At 48.0% G+C, this 22332-nt stretch overlaps 2 long non-coding RNA genes across 4 annotated transcripts in view; one reads left to right on the top strand and one right to left on the bottom strand.

The window, feature by feature from the left end:
* The window catches only part of LOC136792159 (uncharacterized), a 55232-nt gene extending 39768 nt beyond the window's left edge, over nucleotides 1-15464 (top strand). Inside the window, exons 3-6 of the long non-coding RNA XR_010835551.1 lie at nucleotides 8622-8754; nucleotides 9911-10980; nucleotides 11080-11237; nucleotides 14585-15464. This is a non-coding gene — a long non-coding RNA (uncharacterized lncRNA). The remainder of the gene's footprint in view (nucleotides 1-8621; nucleotides 8755-9910; nucleotides 10981-11079; nucleotides 11238-14584) is intronic.
* LOC136792160 (uncharacterized) overlaps nucleotides 1-22332 on the bottom strand; it is a 121253-nt gene that overhangs the window by 13645 nt on the left and 85276 nt on the right. The window contains exons 4-8 of one of the 3 annotated variants that reach the window (XR_010835553.1): nucleotides 18929-19105; nucleotides 18024-18136; nucleotides 14624-14743; nucleotides 10172-10397; nucleotides 4652-4860 (exon numbers count right to left, since the gene is read on the bottom strand). This is a non-coding gene — a long non-coding RNA (uncharacterized lncRNA). Of the gene's footprint in view, nucleotides 1-4651; nucleotides 4861-10171; nucleotides 10398-14623; nucleotides 14744-18023; nucleotides 19106-22332 lie in introns of all 3 variants that reach the window. The other 2 variants (XR_010835552.1, XR_010835554.1) reach the window with 2 other exon arrangements.

The raw sequence follows: 22332 nt of genomic DNA, 5'->3' as shown, positions 1-22332 counted from the left end.
ACACATCTTTCCCACTGGGGTCCCAGTGAATTTCTGTGTCCAGGCAATGCTTCTTCCAGCCCGCAGGCTTATTGCTTTGTTCAGGCTGTCTCTCTGCCTATAATGCCTTCTCTGCTGATCTCTGCCAAGTGGGACCCTGTCTACTCTTCAGCCTCCCACCCAACTACTGCTTCCTCTGTGAAACTTGTCCCAAACTTGCCTGCCAATAGCACTTCCTTCCTTCCCCAAATTCAGTTTTTGTAATCCACAGGGTGGCCCTGATTATGTACCCTCTCATGTTGTTAGCTAACTCTTTTGAAGATGTCTTCCTTCTCTGACTAGGCTGTAAGGCGCTAGCTGATGTTGCTAAGGTTTCTCACTCTTTCTGAAGTCTAGACTTGGCTCTGTCATTAGTTAGCCACATGATCTTGGAAAAATCACTTTATTTCTCTGGGTCTTGAGTTCCTCATTTGTAAAATGAGGAGTCAAACTAACTCAGAGACTGCTGAAAGCCTGTCTGCTTCTGAAATTCCCTGGTTCCATATGGTTCTGACTGCCCCACGTTGCCTAGGACATGGTTGACATCCAAGAACACACCTAGTGTATTTAATTAAATTGAAATTTTAAGCAAGGAAAGGCTATATGTCCCCAGAGAGGTCATGGATAAAGGGCCCTGGGGCAATGCAACAAATCATGGCTGTAGGAGAGATTCTTTCTTCCTGAGCCTCCCCCATGTCTGGAATTTGCCACCTTTTCTCAGTGCTAGGCTCTTCCCTCCTTCTATTCTTTTTTTTTTTTTTAAAACATCTTTATTTGAGTATAACTGTTTTACAATAGTGTGTTCGTTTCTCCTTTACAACAAAGTGAATCAGTTATACATATACATATGTTCCCATATCTCTTCCCTCTCGCGTCACCCTCCCTCCCACCCTCCCTATCCCACCCCTCTAGGTGTTCACGAAGCACAGAGGTGAACTCCCTGTGCTATGCGGCAGCTTCCCACTAGCTATCTAATTTACTTCTGGTAGTGTGTATATGTCCCTGCCACTCTCTCACATCGTCACCGCTTCCCCTTCCCCCTAGACCACAGAGAAAATAAAATGCAATGAGGGAAATGCTTAGGGGTGTGAGAGAGAAACAAGAGAGGAAAGGGGGTGGGAGAGAGAGAGTAGGGGAGGGAAAAGTAGGGGGGGTAGGAGAAGAGTGGAACATGAGGTCATAATGTGGAGGGACCAGACTTTTCAGAGATCATCTGTCACAGCAACCTAGCCACCAGAAGATGTAAATAAACGAAGACGGTAATTCCATCTCAGATTTGTGGTGCTGTGAACAGCCCGTGGAAGCTCCGCTCTCACGGTGTGTCATGTCACCCACATGCCTTGATGGAATTAGAGCCCTAATTTATTTATGGTTGGGGATATGCTATTCCTTGTGGCATTGCAATTGTCTTTATTTTATAGGCTGCTTGAAGCAATTTAATATGGTTGGATCCTGCAGAGGATGCATACCAACAAAACTCAACAAGTGAGAGTTGGCTGGCTTGTTGGCTCATGGACAGCCAGCAGTCCAGAGTCATGCGAGGCCTGCCAGAAAATGGGGCTTCAGGTTTTTCATCTTCTTCATGGGGATCTCCCTCAGGAAGCAGGGACGCTACAGTGGGAGCATCAGCAGTCAGAGTAGGGATATTCTCCTCAGAGACCTGGCCTCAGCGGTGGTGGAAACAAACCCCCAGCAGGATCAAAAAGGGCCACAGTTCAAGGGGACAGCTCCTCCGTGTTTGGAGTGGAAGCAGGACTTTGTTCAAACCACTCCACATCAGGTATGGAGGGCCTCGACCATCAAACAGTGTAGAATAGTGTCAGGATTTGGAGTCAGTATCCCTGCATGCATGTCTTGCCACTGTCTGCGTTGTCTTGGGCAAGTCACTTACCTAAACCCCAGTCCTTAAAGGTAAAGTGGAAATAATATTTTCATACTGCAGAAGGTTGTTGAGATGTAGGTAAAGTGCTTGATAATCTCTGAGTGCTGCATAGACGGTGGCTCCAGCTGGGGGAGGCAATGTGTGGCTGACCTCACCTGTGGCACAATCCCTCCTCCAGAAGCTCTTGAATCCCTAAGGGAACCAAGTCTCAGGACGATAAGGCCGCCTACTGGCATCCTTCCTCACCTGTGTTTTTACCAACCGTCCTCATGGGTCCTGAGTCCTCTCTTGCTGAAGCAACCAGACACTAGACATCTCCAGGCTACACCACTGGCAGGCTTTAGATTCTTTTTTTAAAATTAATTATTTTTATTTTTGGTTGTGTTGGGTCTTCATTGCTGCGCGTGGGCTTTCTCTAGCTGCGGCGAGCGGGGGCTACTCTTTGTTATGGTGCACAGTCTTCCCATTGCGGTGGCTTCTCTTGTTGCGGAGCACGGGCTCCAGGTGCGCCGGCTTCCCTGGTGGTGCAGTGGTTAAGAATCCGCCTGCTAATGCAGAGGACACAGTTTTGAGCTCTGGTCTGGGAAGATCCCATGTGGCGTGGAGCAACAAAGCCTATGAGCCACAACTACTGAGCTCACGTGCCACAACAACTGAAGCAGGCTTTAGATTCTAATGGGCCAGGGCATTCTACTCTCTTCTAACCGTTCCTCTCACCCCTCTTCTGCAGGAGTAATACATGCTTTGTTCGTTTGATGGTTTTGTACATTAACTTTTCTGTCCTGAGACCATGGTAGGCATTCATTATGTCCTGGAGCGACATATCTTTTCCATCTAGATTCCAAGTTTCTAGAACGTTCTGGAGTTTCACTTGAGGAAGACAGAGCTAGGCACAGACAGGAACTATAGTTGAGAACTATATAACTTACTATATCCTAATTTCTCTGGAACACAGCTGTATGTATTTAAAGAAATTGTCAAGTGCTGAAAGAAAGAAAGAGGGGACTTCCCTGGCTGTCCAGTGGTTAAGACTCTGCACTTCCAATGCAGGAGGTTCAGGTTCCATCCCTGGTCGGGGAGCTAATATCCCACGTGCTGTGTGGCACCGCCAAAAATTTTTTTAAAAAATTTAAAAAAAGAAAAAAAGAAAGGAAGAAAGAGGAAGAGAGGAAGGAAGGAAAAAAAGAAAGGAAGGAGAAAGTTTTATATAACTGTACATCTTAGTATACACTGTAATTTCTTCACCTATGAAATGAGGAGTTTTGACCAAATGTCTCTGGCAGTCACATCCAGTTAATAATATCCTATAGATCTATAGTTTATGCCATCATTGGCAAATACATTACATAGGGTTCAATGACCATAGCAGACACCATTAATTAATCACAGCACTGTTCTCCTGTGCTTCAAACAATACCTTCCCAAATCATGTTACCAAGAGATGAAACCCATTTGGCTCCTGGGTTTACTCATTCAATCACCAAACTATTACTGAATAACCTTCATTGTTTTTACTTAAAAATTTTTTATCTTCCAACCTTCCCTATTCCCTTAGCTCCCTCATGACCACTACCATGCAGGAATTTCTATGAGAAAAATGCAATGCATATGATTTTTGGCTGAAGCTAAGAGGAGCAATGTCACGGAAGAGGTGGCATTTGAAGTATTATTAAAACAACACTAATAACCACTACCGTTTAGCAGAGGGCCTGTTCTATGACTGCCATTGAGTCTACACTTGATTTTACTAATCCTAACAATACTTCGAGATACTTATTATTTTTACCATCTCACAGATGAGGAAACTGAGGCTCAAGAGGAGTTAAGTCACTTGCCCAGGGACACACAGCATATAAGTGGCAGAGCTGAGATTCACCTTTGTAGCCCATGGTGGGTAGGATGTGCATAGATTGAAATAAAAGGAAGGAGACAGAGGCAGCACCTAGTAGCACCCCCCTAAAATGTAATATTTAGGTATAAGTCTAACAAAGTACATATGTACAAGATCTATATGAGGAAAACTACAAAGCTCTGATGAAGGATATCAAAGATGTCAAGCCATGGTGAAAGCTATCTCCATCAAAAAATGGAGAGATATTCCATATTCATGGATAGGAAGACACAATATTGTCAAGAGGTTAGCTCTTCCCAACTTTATCTATAGATTCAAGGCAATCCCAATCAAAATCCCTGCAAGTTATTTTGTGGATATCAACAAACTAATTCTTAAATTTATGTGGAGAGGCATTTAGATGGTCCAGAGCACAATATTGAAAGAGAACAATGTTGGAGGCCTGATGATAAGACTTACTGTAAAGCTACAGTAATCAGGACAAGTGGTCTTGGTAAAAGAATAGACAAATAGATCAATGGGACAGAATAGAGCCCAGAAATAGACCCACACAGATACAGTCAACTGATCTCTGACAAAGGAGCAAAGGCAGTTCAGTGGAGGAAAGATAGAAAAACAAATGGTGCTGGAACTACTGGATGTGCAAAAAAAAAAAAAAAAAAAAGAATCTAGACACAGACCTTACACCCTTCATAGGTAGAAACAGAGGGGAGGGGACAGAAGAGGCCTGAGGAAAAGAAAATTGGATAATTATTTAAAACATATTGCAATTGATATGTAGATGGCCCATGTGTAATGAGATCAGTGTAAGATGAGCGCACAAGGAAAACTGGCCCTTTTGAAAGCAGACCCAGGCATCCCAGAGCAGAGAGAGCCACCCAAGGTCATTGAGCACTCACCAGGCCAAGAGGAAGGAGCAATGGATCCACTAGAAAACTTCTGCAGACTGGGGAGCCCTGTGCCTCAATTCCTGCAAACTTGCTACAGGAGGGGCCAGGCCTCAGTCCTGGGCTCGTGTGCCGTCTTCTCTGAAGAGCTCAGAGGATGGGTCATGACTGGACGGGTAGGTTCCAGGATGAGTAGAAGGGTCCTTCCGCTTCACAGTTCACTGTAGAGAATAGAGCACAGAGGGGTTGGTGGTGGTTCAGCCTTCGTAATGTTATTCTCCGATCTCTCCAGATCAGGGGGAGAAGGGTGTGTCATTCAATGGTCCTTGTAAAGTCTGGCTACCAAGAGGAGCAAGGGTGCGTTGGGGTGGCCAGGCCAGGCTGAGCCAAGTCAATGGGAGGTTTGGGTTGTATTCGGCCAAATAATTTCCTGAGGCAGCTCTAAACATCGGCTTGGCGTGAGGCACAAACGGCCGTGTGAGATTCTGAGAGGGAAATGACGGGGCAGGACAATCCCGGGATGCCTTCTTCCAATGGTCTGAGCAGGTAGTGGGTACCGTGAGGAGGGAGTAGAGGACCTGGGGGCCAGTTCCGAACTCGAAGGTAACAATTTCAGGGCCTTCCAGATGAGGGGGCAGAGTGAGGGGAAGGCTTGTGAATGGCTTGCCAATTTCAGAGAGGTTGTTGGACATGATGGCCGGTGCCCTATTCCGGGGAGGATGAGGATAAGAGACTCGAGGACATTCAGTGAACAAGGTCCTCACAGTCAGTGTGAGAACTGACTTCCCAACCCTGGGCCTCCGTTTCCTCATTTTTAAGTGAGACACTTGGAGTAGAGGGCTGCCCGGTGTGCCTTGCAATGATACATTCTGTCCTATGAGAAGACACAGGAAGCCCTTGTCTTCAGGGAACTTCGAGTCTAAATCAGGAGGCTCACAGCAGGCACAGTGTGGAGATGAGTTGTGTAGATGGTGAATGTGGAGAGGAGGGCGTGAGCCGGGGAGGCCAGAGATGCTTCAGGAAGCTCAGAGCTGGGGGCCTGGGGCCAGGACTGAGCTGAACTGAAGCCCTCAGATTGGGATGCAAGTCGGATACTGGCTGTGGTTGTGAAGCTCTTTCCCAGACCCCCGGCTGCCGGGCCTCCCCCCAACCTCACGGTGGGGCAAGGGGCCGTCTCACAGACCCTGCTCCTTGTAAGCTCAGTGGCTCTCCTGCCTCTTTGGGCCACAGAGACACTAACCTGCAGGCCCTGAGAGGCAGCTCAGCCCGCATCTTGAACTCATTTTCCAGCACGAGGGGGTCTGGTTTTATGTCGCAGTCCAAGGCACGTGTTTACTCAGCTTCTCTGCTCCCCAGCCCAAGGAAAGATAACTGAACTTGATGGATAACCACTAATTGGATCATTACCTTCATTTTGAAATGATTGCCCCTAGCCACCGGGGGCATTAGTTCCAAGCTGGGGCCCCCCAATCCGGCCCCAGGCAGGCTGTGGAGCAGAGGACGGCTCCATCTCAGACCCCAGCAGGACCGTGACCCCGCAAGGGCTCACAGCTGTGCTCCTGCCACACTATCCCCTCCAGCCAGCCGCCTCCCTGCTCCACCCAGACTACCCTGACTGACCAGCAAGTCAGGCTGCACCTTTGCTCCCTTGGATCCTCCCCCTCCCCCGTGCCCCCTTGTCCTTGTTCCCGGTGCTCCAGGGAACACAGCTCCCACCGAACCATCCTCTCTGCTTTTCTGAGCATCCCTCCCTCAGGGCACCACCTCCCTAGTTCTTCCTGCGTATGCTTTACCTCCCCAGACAGAGAACAGGGTCCTTGAAGGCAGGCCAAGCCCTCTTCTCTCGAGCTCCCTTGCGCTGCTGGCACTGGTCTGGGCACCCAGCAGTGGCTTCTTAGTTGATTGATGTTATGGGGCAGGAAGGGATGGGCCGGAAGGGAGGGCGATTGATTCCAGCTGAGGAAGGAGGGAGGCAGGCACAGGCCGAGGGGAATGGATGCCAGGCGGGTGGGGGCAGGAGGGTCAGTAGCTCTGAAGGAGTCTGCCCGCCCCCCCCCCGGTGGCTCTGACATAGGAGCTTGGGTTAAAAAAAAAAATAGTTTACAGAACTAATCCCTCTGAGAGTGATTAAATAAATTACCATAACTCCTGAGATGAAATATGACAGCCATTAAAAGTGCTTTGAAGACTACTTCATGATATATAGGGATAAAACCAAGTTACAGAATATAATGTAGAATAGATTCCATTAAAAAATGTTGTTGGAACATACATATAGGATGATGGTAGCTGACAGGTACTGGAACCTTACAGCACTGCCTGCATCGTGCTCTGGGCTTCCTATGTGTTATCTCCTGCAGGCTTCATACCAATCCTAGGAGCTACTTTCTGTTCTTATTCCCATTTTATGTATGTGGAAACTGAGGCACAGAGGTGAAGTAACTTTCCCAACTTTCTCTCTTGAAGCCTTTGCAGCTCTGAATTTCTTATGCTGCCTTGAGGGCCCTTCCACAGGGGAATTACGTCAAAACTGACCAGTCATGTTCTAGGGAGTGTGGTTGGGGGTCTGTTTTGTGGAAGGTGGACCCGTTGTGCTCCGTGTGTTCCCAGAAGAGAAGGGGGGTGGGGGTACTGGGAGGAAGCACAACTTCAGCTGCTGGGCAGGGAGGAACCCTGTGTCCCTGGAAGTGATCAAGAATCAGCTGAGGGAGCTTCCCTGGTGGTGCAGTGGTTAAGAATCTGCCTGCCAATGCAGGGGACATGGGTTCAAACCCTGGCCCGGGAAGATCTCACATGCCGTGGAGCAACTAAGCCCATGCTCCACAACTACGAAGCCTGTGCTCTAGAGCCTGCATGCCACAACTACTGAAGCCCGCGTGCCTAGAGCCCGTGCTCCACAAGAGAAGCCACTGCAGTGAGAAGCCCACGCTCCACAACAAAGAACAGCGTCCACTCACCGCAACTAGAGAGAGCCCACGCACAGCAGCGAAGACCCAACTCAGCCATAAATAAATAAATAAAAAGAAGAATTAGCTGAGAACCAGCTTCCTCGGACACTGGAGAGGGGCTTTCACACTAGGATGACCTCTGAGGACTTCTAGTCCTCACAGCCTATGAAGAATGCCAGCCTGGGAATGAGATCTAGGCTTTCCCTGCCCAGGTGCCTGTGCATAGAATCCAGGGGTTTGTGAGTTGCTGTTTCACACCTCGTATGATCTAAATGTTTGTATCCTTCCAAATTCGTATGTTAAAACCCTACCCCCTGCATCTGCTAGTATTAGGAGATGGGCCCTCTGACAGATGATTAGGATTAGATGAGGTCATGAGGTTGGGGACCTCATGAATGGGATTAGTGTCCTTACGAGGGTCACAAGAGAGCTTGCTCCTTCTCTCACCCTCTCTGCCTTATGAAGATAGAAGAAAACAGCTGTCTGCATCTCAGAGGAAGGCCCTCACAGAGAACCTCACCACAATGTCACCCTCACCTTGAACTTCTAGCCTCCAGAGCTATGAGAAATACATTTCTGTTGTTTAAGCCCCTGAGTCTCTGGTACTTTGTTATACCAAGAGCCCCCTCTGGAAGATGGGTGCCCTATCCTGGCACTCTCCAGATTTCCTTAAGAGACTATAAACCATGGCCATTCCTCCTAGCCCTCTCTGTCTCTCAAACACCCATGTGCTCCATGTGCTAAAGGCCCTGGAGCCCAAGATCAAGTTTCTCAACCTTTTCTACATAGGGGCACCTGGGCAAGTTTGGGCAGTGAAAGTGAACATTCTGGAGAAAGGTCATGCTATCCCAATAACAGTGTTGTCCTGCAGAGAAAGGCTTGGGGTAGGGAGACTGAGTGTCTTTTGTTGCCTCCTGAGATGTTGTGTAAATCTGGCCTAGCCGGGCCTGGGAGGTCTGAGACGTATGTGTGTGGTGAGGTGGGGGGACGTGTCTCCTGACTGAGATCTTCAACGTCAACTTACGGTTTTCTAGGCAACGTCCTGACCTTTGAAAAAGGACACTGGGATGAGAAATTCAAGCTGACATCCTCCCGTTATCTCACAGTGCCCACTGGTGTCAATCGTGGTGTTTGGTAATAAATCAATCAAGTTCTCTTTATTGCCTGGTAAGTGTGTATCAAGCTTTGCATGTGCTTGTGCATGTGTGTGTGTGTGTGTGTCTATGTATGTGTGGGCACACACATACATGTCTGTGTGTGTGTTTGGGGAGGTGAGGCATGAAGAGAAGGCGTGGCCCTGCTCTGGGGGTTAGACAGACCCAAGAGGAAACGGTTCATAGTAAACCCACAAAGCTGGACGCTGCTCTGTGGAGTTGGAGAAACTGGAGTGGCTTGTCAGCCTGGAGGAGCTGAGCACGAAGCAGCGCGTGCCTGCGCTCTGAAAAAGCCCCAAGTAGTCCTATGCCTTTTATATGTAGTAAAATACCTTTTACTCTGGGTTTCAAAAGAGGTCACTGAGCGCCCTCAGATGTGGAAGGAGTTGATATGAAAGCTCTGGGCAAATCGGCCGCCTCTACCAGCCAAGACCCTCCCTCTCCACTCTCCCTTCCTTCTACTTTTTCTCTCCACTCCCCTCGATTTAAACCTGTGGGGAAAATACCCCTCTTATTCTGCCCTGTCCACAGCATCGCTTTTCTTTCTGAGGGGAAGTGGGGTGGCATGTACTGGTATTGAGCACCCGGGATGAGAGGCCTTGGTACTGGGCACCGCTTCTTGGGGACAGAACGTGAGCGAGACCCAGTGTTTATCCTCCTGGAACTCAGGAGGGACACTGCAGAGCCACGAGGAGCCAGGGTGTCAAGGACGGCACGAGGCTCCAATCCCCGGGGCGGCCGTGGGTGCTGCGAGCAAAGGTGGGGAGTGTGCGTGACAGGGGAGGGGACAAGGGGTCATTTGGGGGAAGGTGGTAAGTGTGGGTCCGGCCTGACTTTTGAGGGTGAGCAAGCACCAGCCACGCTTAGGTTGAACAAGGTGGCAATAAAGGCTGCTGCCCAAGCCCCGCAGAATGCTTGACCTTTCTCACTGACCCTGGCACATCTGGCCGGGCAGGGATGCAGCCTGACATCTGACTTAGTCTCTGCTCTTCCTTGCCCCACCTTCCCAGAAATCTGACCTCCTCCCCTGGACCTGTCTAGTTATTTTCTACTGGGCTCCATGGGAAGCATCCAGAATGCCTGTGTACTCAGGATGTCTGCCCAGGCTGCGCTGAGGGCAGAGCCAGGCTCCGGGGCCTGGCCTGGCAGTGGTCCTCTCTCTTTCCCAGGTGTGAGGAGGACCCTCTGGAATGCCCCCACCTGCCTGGGACTGATTCTGATGGCTCCTCTGACCTGGTAGATGTGCCCTGGTTCTAGGCAGCACCAGCTTCCTCATCTCCCCCGACAGGGCCTGTCTTCCTTGGACCCCAGGTTTTCTCCCCTGTGCTGACATGGTGCTCCTTTCCTCAGGAGCCTCGGCTCCAGGAGGAGATGTTAACTTCTCGGTGGTCCCCGTGGACTTGGCCAGTGCCTCCTCTGAATTCACTGACCTGTTTTAGCTGCAGGAAACCAGTCAGTTCCACATTCTGCACTCTCCTTCAGGCAGCTCAGCCCACTCTTTTAAATGGTCCCTCTATGTCACTCTGTGGGGCTGGTTCTAATTCTTGGCCATGACTCTAATCTGCTGACCACATGGCGGCTGCCATCTTGTGTCTTTCCCACGACGGGCAGTGTCTTTAGCTCTCCCCGCCCCCTCCGTCTCTTTCTAGTATCCATCTGGAGAAGGGAGAGACAAACAATGAGCTGAGTGTTTTACTTTTTTTTTTTTTTTCCTCATTTAAGCCTCTCAACATCTCTCCTACATGGTGTTAGGCTTTTTCCCATAGAGAAGGAATCTGAGGCTCAGAAAGTTATTTCAGTTGCCCAAGGTCTCACCAGTGGTGAGGCTGAGCTGGGTTAAAAACTAGTCTCTCTGGCTCCAGGGCCCCTGCTCAGTTTTTGTTATGGGTTGAATATGTCTCTCAAAAAGAAGTCTTGAAGTCCTAACCCCTGGTACCTGTGAGTGTGACCTTATTTGGAAATAGGGTCTTTGCAGATATAATCAAGTTAAGATGAGCTCATAGTGGATTAGGGTGAGTCCTAATGCAATTGCTGGTGTGCTTATAAGAGAAGAAAATTTAGACAGAGCCACAGGGAGAGCACCATGTGAAGACGGAGGTGGAGATCGGTATGATACCTCTACAAGCCAAGGAACCCCAAGGCTATTGGGGGAGAGGCATGGAGCAGATTCTCCTTCAGAACACCCGCATGGATCCAACCCTGTGGATACCTTGATTTTGGACTTCTAGCCTCCTGAACTGTGAGAGAATAAATTTCTGTTATTTTAAGCCACCCAGTCTGTGGTCATTTGCTGTGGCAGCCCTCGGAAAATAATACCGTTTCTTATACTTAACTCCAGGGATGCCAAGAATGCCTCTTTTTCCTGCCCTAACGCCAGTGGACTCCTTCAGAACCCACTCTCAGAATCCTTCTCTCTGTGGTTGACTCAGATCTGATTAAGAGCCTATTGCGTGAGTTCACCTGGGAGCTGCCCCAGGAAGTGACAGAGGACAACGAGTAAGTAAGCAGATTCTTCTTGCAGCCATCAGGGAAGGCTTTGCGGTGGCAGAAGCGTGGTAGAGAACAGAAATTGGAGATGAGGATGAAGAGCTAATCTGAGTGGGAAAGGAGAGCAGTGAATGTAAAAGCACCTGGCATGATAAGGCATGGTGTTTATTACATAGTAGGTGGTCAATTAATGTCAGTAAAAGAACCTGAAAAAATGTGAGATGTCTTGAAAGCAGCTGGAACCAGGTATGAACCACTGTAAGTTTGCTGGATACAGGTTTTAGGCAAGGGTATTGTTAACTAAATTTGAGTGAATTGTCAAAGGTGTACCTCTAGTACAATGGGGAAAACCCAGTCTCAGGCCTCAAGAGTTGTGAATTCTGGCTTTGACTCTGCTGCTCCCTAATTTTTGTGACCTTGGACAAGTCATTTCATCTCTCTGAGCCTCAGTTCCCTCAACGGTAGAATGGAGATAATAAATGTCTCTTACTTTACAGAGTTGTAAAGATGGAATGGCAAAGAATTTGAAGGTGCTTTGTAAACTGCAAAGCCCAATTTGAACATAAAGTACTATTATTTATATTATTAATGACAGGTCAGGCTCTTTGCTGTCCTGCAAATGCCCCATACACATTGAGTCTCTATGTCTTTGCTTATGATCTCTTTACCCACTTGGAAGTCCATCTTTGTTAGTTAGGATTAGATTTGGATGCAAGTAACAGAAACCCAAGACAACAGTGGTATGTTTCTCTCCTGTAATAGTCTGGAGGCACTTCAGGGCTGGTATGGGTGACTTAGACCTTTCCATCTCTGCTGTGCCTGGGTTGCCATTTCCAAGGCCACCTTATAGCCCAAGGTAGCTGCTGGAGCTCCAGCCATTACATCCACATTTCAGCAAGGAGGAAGAAAAGACAGAGGGCAGACTTCTGTCTTTAAGGATACTCTGTGGGAGTTGCATATGCCACCTTTTTATATATTCTATTGGCCAGAAATTAATCACATGGACACATCTACCTTCTGGAGAAACTAGCAAATGTGGTTTTTATTCTGGGTGGTCGTGTGCCAGGTTAAAAATCAGGGTTCTATTATCATTGAAGAAGGAGAGAAGAATATTTAGGGGAGAACTATGGATAGTATCTCTGCTGTTCCCTTTGTCTCATCTCTGTAGATCCATATTTCATTTTTCAAGATCGAGTCAAGTTCATCTTCAAAAAAAGGAGTTTTTGTTAGGGAGATACATAGATAGTCCCTATGACACTTCATGCCAGGCAGTGAGCTAACTGCTTTACATGGATTATCTCACTTAACCTGCGCCACAGCCCTGTGGGCTAGGTGCTATCATTGCCTCAGATTTATAGATGAGGAAATGTGGGTCAGAGCTGTGAAATGGCAGTCTAGGTTTCCTGGGAAACAAACTCCGAGTTGGAGTTTAGCAATTGGTGGGCAGGATGTGTATCAGAGAGCGCTTTGGGGGTTGCATGCCTGTGGCAGGGTGGGGATGGAAGCAGGGTGGGGCAGAGGGAGAAGCTGAGCTGTGTTGTGGTTCCAAAAAAGGTCTCAGTGGAGTTCCCAGGGAATGTGGAGCTGGGATAGCCCTGCAGAGTCGTTCCACATTGGCACTAGGAGGACAGGCCTTTAGGCCCCTATGCTGATCACTCATTTGGACACAGGCTGCCCCAGGAAGGGGCCTGACCTTGGGCTAATCACTTTTCCGCTGAGGCAGTCCCCAAGGAGGCTGACAGCTGAGGGCTTTCTGCCGGCAGCACATCCCATGGCTGCAAGTATAAGTCCTTCCTTCCTGAAGCAGAATTCTGGAGGGATCAGAGTTCCCCACATAAAGTCACGTGACTAAGCTTGCAGCAAGTAGCCAGTGACAGAGAGACAGGACTAGTACCAAGACATCTGACTCCAGAAATTAAGCTTTTCCTTCGCAAGAGGCTCGAGGCTCGGCTTGCTCAGAGTCACAGCTAGCAAGTAACGCCCACAGTCCAAGCACCCTCATTGATATTCTAAATCAATTTGCTATACTGCCTCTCTAGGGTCTCCAATGGTGGTTCCTCCTGGGAACTTTACCTCTGTGTTTCCTATGTACCAGGCTCTTTTTTCTCTCTGAACAAACTCTGGCACTTAATACTACTTTGGCTGAACTATTTCGAGTCACTCAGTCAAACCATTTTTTTGTTGATAAAGGGCTCCTAGGGGCTCAGCCCTCTGCCAGGTGGAGTTGGATTCTGAAGACAGATCCTGTCCCAGCAGAGCTGCAGGCTGCTTGGAGTGCTGAGGCTGACGCCTGCGGAGGTGTTGGCAACTGAGGCAGGACTGAGTGTCCCTATCTGCCAGTGCTCTGGGGTTCAGAGGAAGGAAAGAGTGACTGGGGCTGGATTGAAATGCTCCCGGACTCCACCCACCCATCACAGGCTCCCGGGGGCTGGGGCCAGATGTTCCCCTCTTTTGGAATCCATCAAGTGCTAGTAAATGGGAAGGGATTTTAGAATCAGAGAACTAGAGGAGGATAGTCATGTTTCTTATCTCAGAGATGGAAAACAGAGGCCCAGAAGGCAGAATGACCTGCTCAAGGTGACACAGCCGGGTGGTGGCACAGCTAGACTGAGAACCTGGGTCTTCTGACCCCCGGCCCTGTCCACCACCTGGAGTTGCCCCTGCTAAGTAAGTCCTTCCTGCAGAAGGACCAGTTGCAGACTTCAGGCTGGTCCCTGCCTTCTAACATTCTCAGCAACACATTCAGGACCATCACTGTCACCAAGAGAGAAACATAACATCGGACTGGAAATAGCAGGGCCGTGGAAACACCCCGCAGAACCCTATACCCTATACACCCTGATTTCCACCAGCCCAGTTGTCTCCTTGCTTGTTCAAGGCAGTTGCCCCAAGAAAGGGGGCTGCGGAGAAGAGAGTAGAAAAGGGGGCTTAGCACCTGGGACTGCAGACAGCGCCAAGTCGAAGGAGAAGATTTAGGAGTGATCCTGTAGGAAGCCAGAGTGTAAGAAGCTTTAGCTCAACAGTTCAATATGCGAAAAGCTTTTGCCCACCGCCTGAGAGAGGCTCCCTAATACACTGTAACCTGCATCTTCCCCCGAAACATCTTAGCTCCATGAAGCAATAAAACAGTCTGGCCTAAGTTACTGAACTTCTTTGAAGTCCTGAAGTGGCCCATAAATAAGGTGGGTACTTTGGAAGGGAGCGTTTTTTTTAGGAGGGATCCCTAAACGGCTCTTTCAGAGTCACATTGATTTGTAGCCGCCTCTAAGTCAATTTCCTGGGGTTCATAAATCTTGATCTGAGCAAAACGAAAACGTCATCAATACTTATTTGATGCATTTCTTACCCCTCCATAGGAAAGGAAGAAAAAAAAAAATGTCAGCATTCTCACTCACCACCCTGGAGCAGGCATGGGACACAGCTGTTCCTGGCTCCTGGCAGACTATTTCGTTGTGAACCATAAACTCCGGGTAACAAATGTACCATTTCATGGTCAGCAAGAGTGGTAACTGTCACTGGAGAAATAAAACTGAGTTATTGTTTCCAGTTTCAAAAGAACAGCAACAAGTATAAAAAAAGAAACAAAAAAAAAAAACTGTATGTGATCCCTGTCCTCTTCCCCTCAGACACCTGCAGCCATCTAATGTTTCACTGAATCCTGCCACATAAATGCATAGCTTCACTCACTAATCCATATGGCTCCAGAGACCACTGTTACATGAGAACTTCAACTGATGGGGCCAGGCAGCCCAGGGCAGCTTAATCTTTTTTAATTCAAATCGACTGAGTCCCATGTGGCCGGGAGATGATACCCTATATGCTGCAATCAGACTGACCTAGACTTCTCGTGCTCTAAATGATTAATGAAACTGCCTCGAGTTTGTTTCTATGGTGATTGGAAACCCGACCCGGACAGAGGAATCTGCCATTCACGGGAACAGAACCACCGAAAGGGGGGCACTGGGGACCCTGGCCGCTAGTCGGGAAGTGGGGATACACAATGCAGTGAGTTCCTCTCCCAAACCTGCCACTGGGCTCAGAAAGTGGGGTGAAGGGATAGGAAAGAAAATGGCTCTTTTAGGGAAGTTTTAACTTGACTCAACTGCAGTATTATCTCCTCCCCACCCCCAGAAAAATCTAAAAACTCTTTTAAGTGTTTCTAAAGCAAATGACCCAAGAGTTGAGGGAAGACAGTATTGAACTAACTCACTTTTGGTTTCCTAAAAGAAATCCATGAATAAATAAAATAAACTAAAACCCTGAAATCTTTTGATTCCTTCTTTAGAATGAATGCTTTTGTCCATTATGAATGTTACAAAACCTGCTGAGTACCTCACATTACTTGTTTGCTCTCTGGTCATGTGTGGTTTTATTCGTTTTTCTTCCTCATTTGAAATAAGTCCCATTCGGGCTTCACATAGCAAAAGTTTGCAGTCAGAACTGGCAGAAGAAGTAGACCGCGTGGGACTTAGGGGACATTAGATGCTGCTGACAAGGAAGCAAAGGGTATGAATAGTTCGCGCCAATGGCTACCTGCTGCCGTCTGCCTGGAGGGACAGTTGGGTCCTGCTTCAGGATAGAGTCCATCCTAGCTTTCTCGTAAGAGCCCCCAAACCCTGCTCGGGTGTCCCAGCTCCATGAAATCCTGAACCTTTAGAGAGGTCACGCCCAAAATACCAAAGGCCATACCTTGTCATTTTAAAATCCAAGGCCATTGACTGAGGAATCATGACTATAAAAGTTGGTGAGGGCATCATTCTCCTTCTTTCATTCTCCCCCATCTGCCCACCTACCTTTCTTCACAAGATCCCCGGCCACCTCCTTAAACATGGTTCCCTACCTGTAAACCTTTGATGTCTGTGTTCCCTAGAGAAGAAATTCCAGACTTTAGTAGGACCCACAAGGCCCTCCAAGCTCTCTCCCCACCTCCTGTTCCAGCTCGATCTCCCACACATCGCTGCCAACTGTTCCCTGAATGTCCTGCACGATTCTCCCATTCTCTGCCTTTGCTTGGCTGTCCCCTCTGTCTGGGATGCCCTCCCCAGTCCCCAAGACCCAGCTCAAGTGCCGTCTCAGCTGATGGGCTTCCCAGCTCCTCAGCAGAGATCCTCCTTCCTCCTCTTTCCTTCCTAATATGCCTTTTATCTTAGGGTGTCCCAGGCCTCGCATGATAGGACATCTTGGTCTCGGTCACAGGGCTTGGCACATGGTGTGTGCTCAGTCTGTCTGTTCAGTCGAATTTCTTCTTCCAACCCTGCTCCTTGGTCCCTGGCTCCACGGTTAGCTGGCAAGTTCATCTGACCACCATGTCTGTTGTCCTCCTGATGGTCACTACTAGCTGTCCCCCAGAGGAGCAAAGGCTTCAGGACTTTGTGGATCAGCAAACACCTAGGAACACTTCTGGGAAAGCAACCCGGAGCTGCTCTCGTTTGGCTCTAAGCCTCTCTTCTGACCAAGCTGGGGCTCATTGGGCCCGAGCTTTTGCAGCAGTTTCTCCAAATTGAAACCTTCCCTGTTGAGGGCCTGAGCTGGTTACAGCCAGGCTGGGTGCTGTTTAGAGCGTCTGTCTAGCCCAACCTCTCACCCCAGCCCCTGACTCGGCCCTGCAGGGGTGCAGCTGTCAGGTAGCGTCCTCCCTCTGCCTTTGGCAAGAGGAGGGGAACCTGAGTAAGAACGGGCCTCAGCCAGCCTCTCGCCCATCCAATTAGACATTTCCACAAACTACCTGCTGGTGAGCAATCCCTTGGCCTTATCTGACTCTCCCACGGCGGGGGGTATCATGTGTGCCTGTTGTGTTCTCTGAAGGCACAGGTGGCAGAGCTTCGGTGTGGAGCCCTGTTGAGGAGGGAGCGGTATGCAGATGCCCGGGAACAGATCTTTGGGTGCAGAGACAGGGTGCTCCCTGCGTCAGGGATGAGCCTGCATGCGTTACGGCCCACATGGTCCCCATTTCACCAACTTACAGACCCCACCCCAGATCTCTCACCTGGAGCTCATGGCATACGTCTCTGACATTTGTCCCGGCCTCTGCTTCACTTGTTCAGTGGACAAGGTCATAATCCCTGAGTCTGTAACGCTGTGTAAATGGTAAAGAATATCTCTCCCGTTTCTCTCTCTCTCTCTCTCTCTTTTTTTTTTTTTTGTGGTACGCAAGCCTCTCACTGCTGTGGCCTCTCCTGTTGCAGAGCACAGGCTCCGGACGCGCAGGCTCGGCGGCCATGGCTCACGGGCCCAGCCGCTCCACAGCATGTGGGATCTTCCCTGACCGGGGCACGAACCCGTGTCCCCTGCATCGGCAGGCGGACTCTCAACTACTGCGCCACCAGGGAAGCCCTCCCCTGTTTCTCTTCCCTTCCCTTCCCCACCACCCTGTCCAAGTACCAAACTGGTACTTGTCGTGGCTGTACATGTTTTTAAATCACATTTTATTTTCAGGGGTTCAGAAAAGTCCCATTGCTTTTCCATTCAGAAGGTTCTTCCCTGGATGTCGTGGGCACTCTGCCTGGGCTAGGCGGGGGTGGGGGTGTGGGGTCTGGTGGAGAAGACTTGGGGGAGTTGATTGCTGAGGTGAGGAATGTGAGATGTGGTGAGAGGGAAGTGAAGCCATGAATATTTAGATGAGGAGGAGACTGGAATTCAATCTGACCCTGATACACAGGAGGATTGGATTGATAGCAATAATCTAAAATTAGAAGCACTCAGTCATGGGAGTTTAGAGCTCAGACTCTAGAGACAGACTAGGTTAAAAACTGAATTTGAAAAAAAAAACAAAACAAAACTGAATTTGCCACTTACCAGCTGAATGACCTTGGGCAAGTTACTTAACCTCTCTGTGCCCCAGCTGCTTCATCTGTAAAGTGGAGATATTAAAGCACTTCCTCTATGGTATTGTAGTGATGATTGAGTTCCTGAAACAATACTTGACACATAGTACACACTAGCTGCAGTTACAACTAAATAAAGATCAACATCATGTACCTCCCCGAGGCTGTCAGGATCTCTCTTCTAGAGTTCCTTTTGCTGTTTTCCCAAACTCTACAACCGCCCCTGCCCACCCCCTTTTATTTGTTGTGGAGGAAAGGAGGGTCTAGCTCACTGCTGTCCAACAGAAATATAATACAAGACACATAATAAGAAATTTAAAAATTTCTAGAAGCCACACTAAAAAAATTAAAAGAAATAGGCAAAATTAATTCTACCAGTATATTTCATTTAACCCAATACATCTAAAATACTCTCCTTTCAACATGCAATCAATACAAAAAATTATAGATTAGATTCGTAGGACTGGAGCATGTCTGAGGTGGGCGTCCAGAATTTTCGGTGCTGGCTTGCGCTAGCCCCAAGTTCAAAGTTATCTCCAGAGAGAACTGAACCCACAGATTTTGGAGTGAAGCCTTGCTCCATCTTTGCCCAGCCATCTGTGAGGAGGTGGGGAAGGGAGCTGCATCCCTACTGTCTGCTCCTATAGCGGAAAACTGAGCTAAGCTCTGCCCTGAGGATGCTCTGGGTTAAGAGTTACTGATCCACAGGGAGCAAAAATGAGATGGAGCAGAGGGAATCCACCTCTGTCTTTTGGAAGTTAAACATTTCAATTAAAAGGCCAGATTATCCAGGTCTAAATCCTGCTTTGATTCTTAAGTTTTAAACTTTGCTCCTCAATTTTCCCATCTGTAAAATGGGGTAATGATAGTACTGACCTCAAACAGCTGTTTTGCGGAGCACAGGCTCCGGACGCGCAGGCTCAGCGGACACGGCTCACGGACCCAGCTGCTCCACGGCACGTGGGATCCTCCCGGACCGGGGCACGAACCCGTGTCTCCTGCATCAGCAGGTGGACTCTCAACCACTGCGCCACCAGGAAAGCTCTCAAACAGCTGTTAATGAGGATAAAATAAGCCTTGCAGAGCGCTCAGAATGGTGCCTGTCATGTAATATGTTTGTCAATTAAATGCAATATTTTAAGGAACTACCAACTATTGGATGCACTGCAGTATCTCCAGATAGAAGGAACAGTTCAAAAAGCCACTAAAGTTACTCCAGCAACAATCGATGATTGCTAACGGGTCTCCCAGGGGTGATGACGAGAGGTGATGGTGGACAGCGGAGCTTACTTTGTGAATGGGGGGCGAGGCTGGGCGTCTTCCTCTGCTCTTCACCCACTGCTCTTACTGTTTCCTACATGTGTTTAATGAGTGTTTAAGGGCTACCAGTTTCAAAAGGTGCCAGTGATGTGGTCCAGGACACCCCAAGTCTCTGTCTGACCCTGACTTCTGGCTTTGTCTATCTTTGGGTAAACTTGGGGTATGGCAAAGACTAGCTGGGTCACATTACACAAAAACTCTTTCTAGATAGTTAGATCCCAAGGAGAACAATCCAGAAACACAGGCCATTCTCCCAAGGACATGGGAGTTGACACCACGATGAACATCCTCCTCCCGCCCCACCTCCCACCCCCCGATGATGGAGAGTGGGGTAGAGTAGAGGGAAAGAGGATAAGCTCTATCTGCCATCTTCCTGTCCCACAGCTTCCCGTAACTTCCAAGGGAGTCCAAGTGGACTCTGAAATGTGCCCCCCTCCCCGGCCCTGCCCCCCTTTCTATGGTAGGGACTTAATTAAATAAGGTATCATCTGTTGATAATCAAATGAGATATAACACATTGTGTGACCCAACAACATTGAGGCCCATTAGGATGTGTCTCTAAACATTGGAAAGCCCACTAGGGCAGGTGGCACAAGAGAACTACAGGGAGATGGATGCTTGGGCTATTTTAGTCAGTCTGGGGTATTCATTTGTTTGGCTAGTAAACTAATGACACCTTAAAGGCACTGAGTAACCACGGCCCCCGGTTTCCCACCAATACTCTGATTTTATCTCATAGGGACTCTGTGGCCCAGCTCTTCACCCCTGTTCCTGCACCAGCCCTGGCCTAGCCTCTGGTGTGCATGTGGGCTGCAGTCTGCTCCCCCAGACTGTAGACACTTTGGGTTCCTGTAAGTAGCTTGGACGGGACTCAGCAGTATTCCCTGGATGAAAGCTGTTTTCTTTTAAAAAACAGATGTTGATGACAATAAAAGTCTTAAGAGGAGGCTACAATATAAGTGGATTTTTAAATCACTTCTACTTAGAGGAATTCACAGGACATGTTTTAAAAAATATAGCCCCCTACATGATTCCTATTAGTAGTTCCATTGATGAAAAGACTCAACCACATTTGGTTGAACTTACTTAATACTAAGGGGCACCTCAAAACACATTTCCAGATGAAAAACGATGTAGATTTTTTTTCTTTTCAATTAGGTCTAACTTTCTGTCAATGGCTCTCCCGTTACCTCTGTTTTTATCCTTTTAAAAAATTAAAAACAAAACAAAACAATGCAAGTAGTCTCTCTCATTTCTGAGACAATTAAAAAGGAGAAGCAAAGAAGTAAATGATTTTACTGATATTTTTAACTATTTTAAAAATAGGAAGCACATTAATATGATTGAAAATCTAAGAAGAACAAAAAGATAATCAGCAAAACCCTTCCCTCCCACCCCACTCCAGCTACCTTGTTCCCCCCTTCCCAAAGGTAACCAGCATTATCAGTTTTTTGTGTAACTTCGCAGAGGTATGTCCCTCACAAACAAGTATACACCCGCCTATTCTTTTTTCCTTTTTTACATATCATACACACATGCTGTTCTATTGTTTTTTTCAGTTAGCGATATATCCTGGAGATCATTCCTTTCCATTATATAAGACTTTTTCATTTTTTCCAGCTGTATAGTATTTCATTGTATTCATTTAGTAAGCTGGCTGCAGATAGATATTTGGATTGTTTCCAGTCTGTTGCTATTACAAAATGTCAGCAAAGAAGTGCTTTGTATACATATAATTTCTCATGTATGCTTATATATCTGTAGGATAAATTTCTAGAAATGGTAGCTTAAGGTCAAAAGATACGGGCATTTGTAACTTTGATGAACTAAACTTTCATTTAAAAGTCACCGGTAATCCCTTCTCCAGGGTGAGTCATGTTACCATTTTTTATGTATAATTTTCCAGAGTCACTCATTTCGCAAGCACTTACTAAGCCTCTAGGGGCTGAGTGTTCTGTTAGGCACTGGCCATACAACGCTGAACAAAACCGACTTTGAGACCAGAGGGGAGGTACACTGTGGGCAGAGCAAGTCCTCAGACTGCTCAGGACACTTGGGTGTGAAAGAGTTATTCCCCCCAAATCCCATCAAATCTGGCTCTCAGCGCCACCCATGCCATGGTCGGCACTAAGTTCAACATTACTTGTTGGGGTCATTTCCTTTCCCACGGATCATCCCAAAATCCTGGGGTTTTTGCGGCCAGAAAATCGGAGGCGGCTCTCGCATGCTCAGCCCACTGCCACAGTCCCTGTGGTCCTCACATTCTGCCGGCTTTGCGAACGTCGCCGGCTCCCAGCCCTTGGCCGTTCCCATCAACCCCCGTGTGGGTTCCCACCAGCCAGGACTGCTTCAGAGTTGGAGGCACAGGCTTTCCAACCTCAAAGGAAACCCTCGTCCCTACCGCCTTCTGCACCTGGGAGTTACTTAGTTTCCTGCCTTCTTTTCAAAACACCAGTTTCCATTCCTTCCTTCCCTTGCCCAATGCTAACTGCCTCCTCGGAAACCCACCAACACCTGGGAGATGAGACACTCCCCCAAACCTAGACATTAAACCACAAAGGTCAAGCTGCTTTGAGAATTGGGGGAAGGGAATCCCATTTTCCTTCTTGGGTTTTCTGTATCCATGGGACTAAAGCAAAAATGTATATGTATATGTTATGCCGTTGCATAAATACATAAATTATAAGTGCTGTTTTCTTTACTGCTGTACTCCCTGCACCTAGAATAGTGCTTGACACATAGTAGGTGCTCAATAACTATTTGTTGACTGAAAGAATGAAGAATTATGAAGAAAAAAAAAAGGGAGAATGCCTGAGAGGAAAAATTAGTTAGTGATGACTGCTTTGGACTGAGTAGTCAGAGATTCTCCAAGGAGATGACATTTCCAGTGATCCTTGAGGATCAGAAGAAGTCAGCTCCGTGAAGTGTCGGGGAGGAACTGTCCAGGCAGAGTGTGGGGA

The sequence above is a fragment of the Kogia breviceps genome, chromosome 11 (genome assembly GCF_026419965.1).
Source record: "Kogia breviceps isolate mKogBre1 chromosome 11, mKogBre1 haplotype 1, whole genome shotgun sequence".
NCBI lineage: Eukaryota > Metazoa > Chordata > Mammalia > Artiodactyla > Physeteridae > Kogia > Kogia breviceps.
The sequence above is the reverse complement of the archived record's forward strand: the minus strand, read 5'-3'. Positions and strand labels throughout refer to the sequence as shown.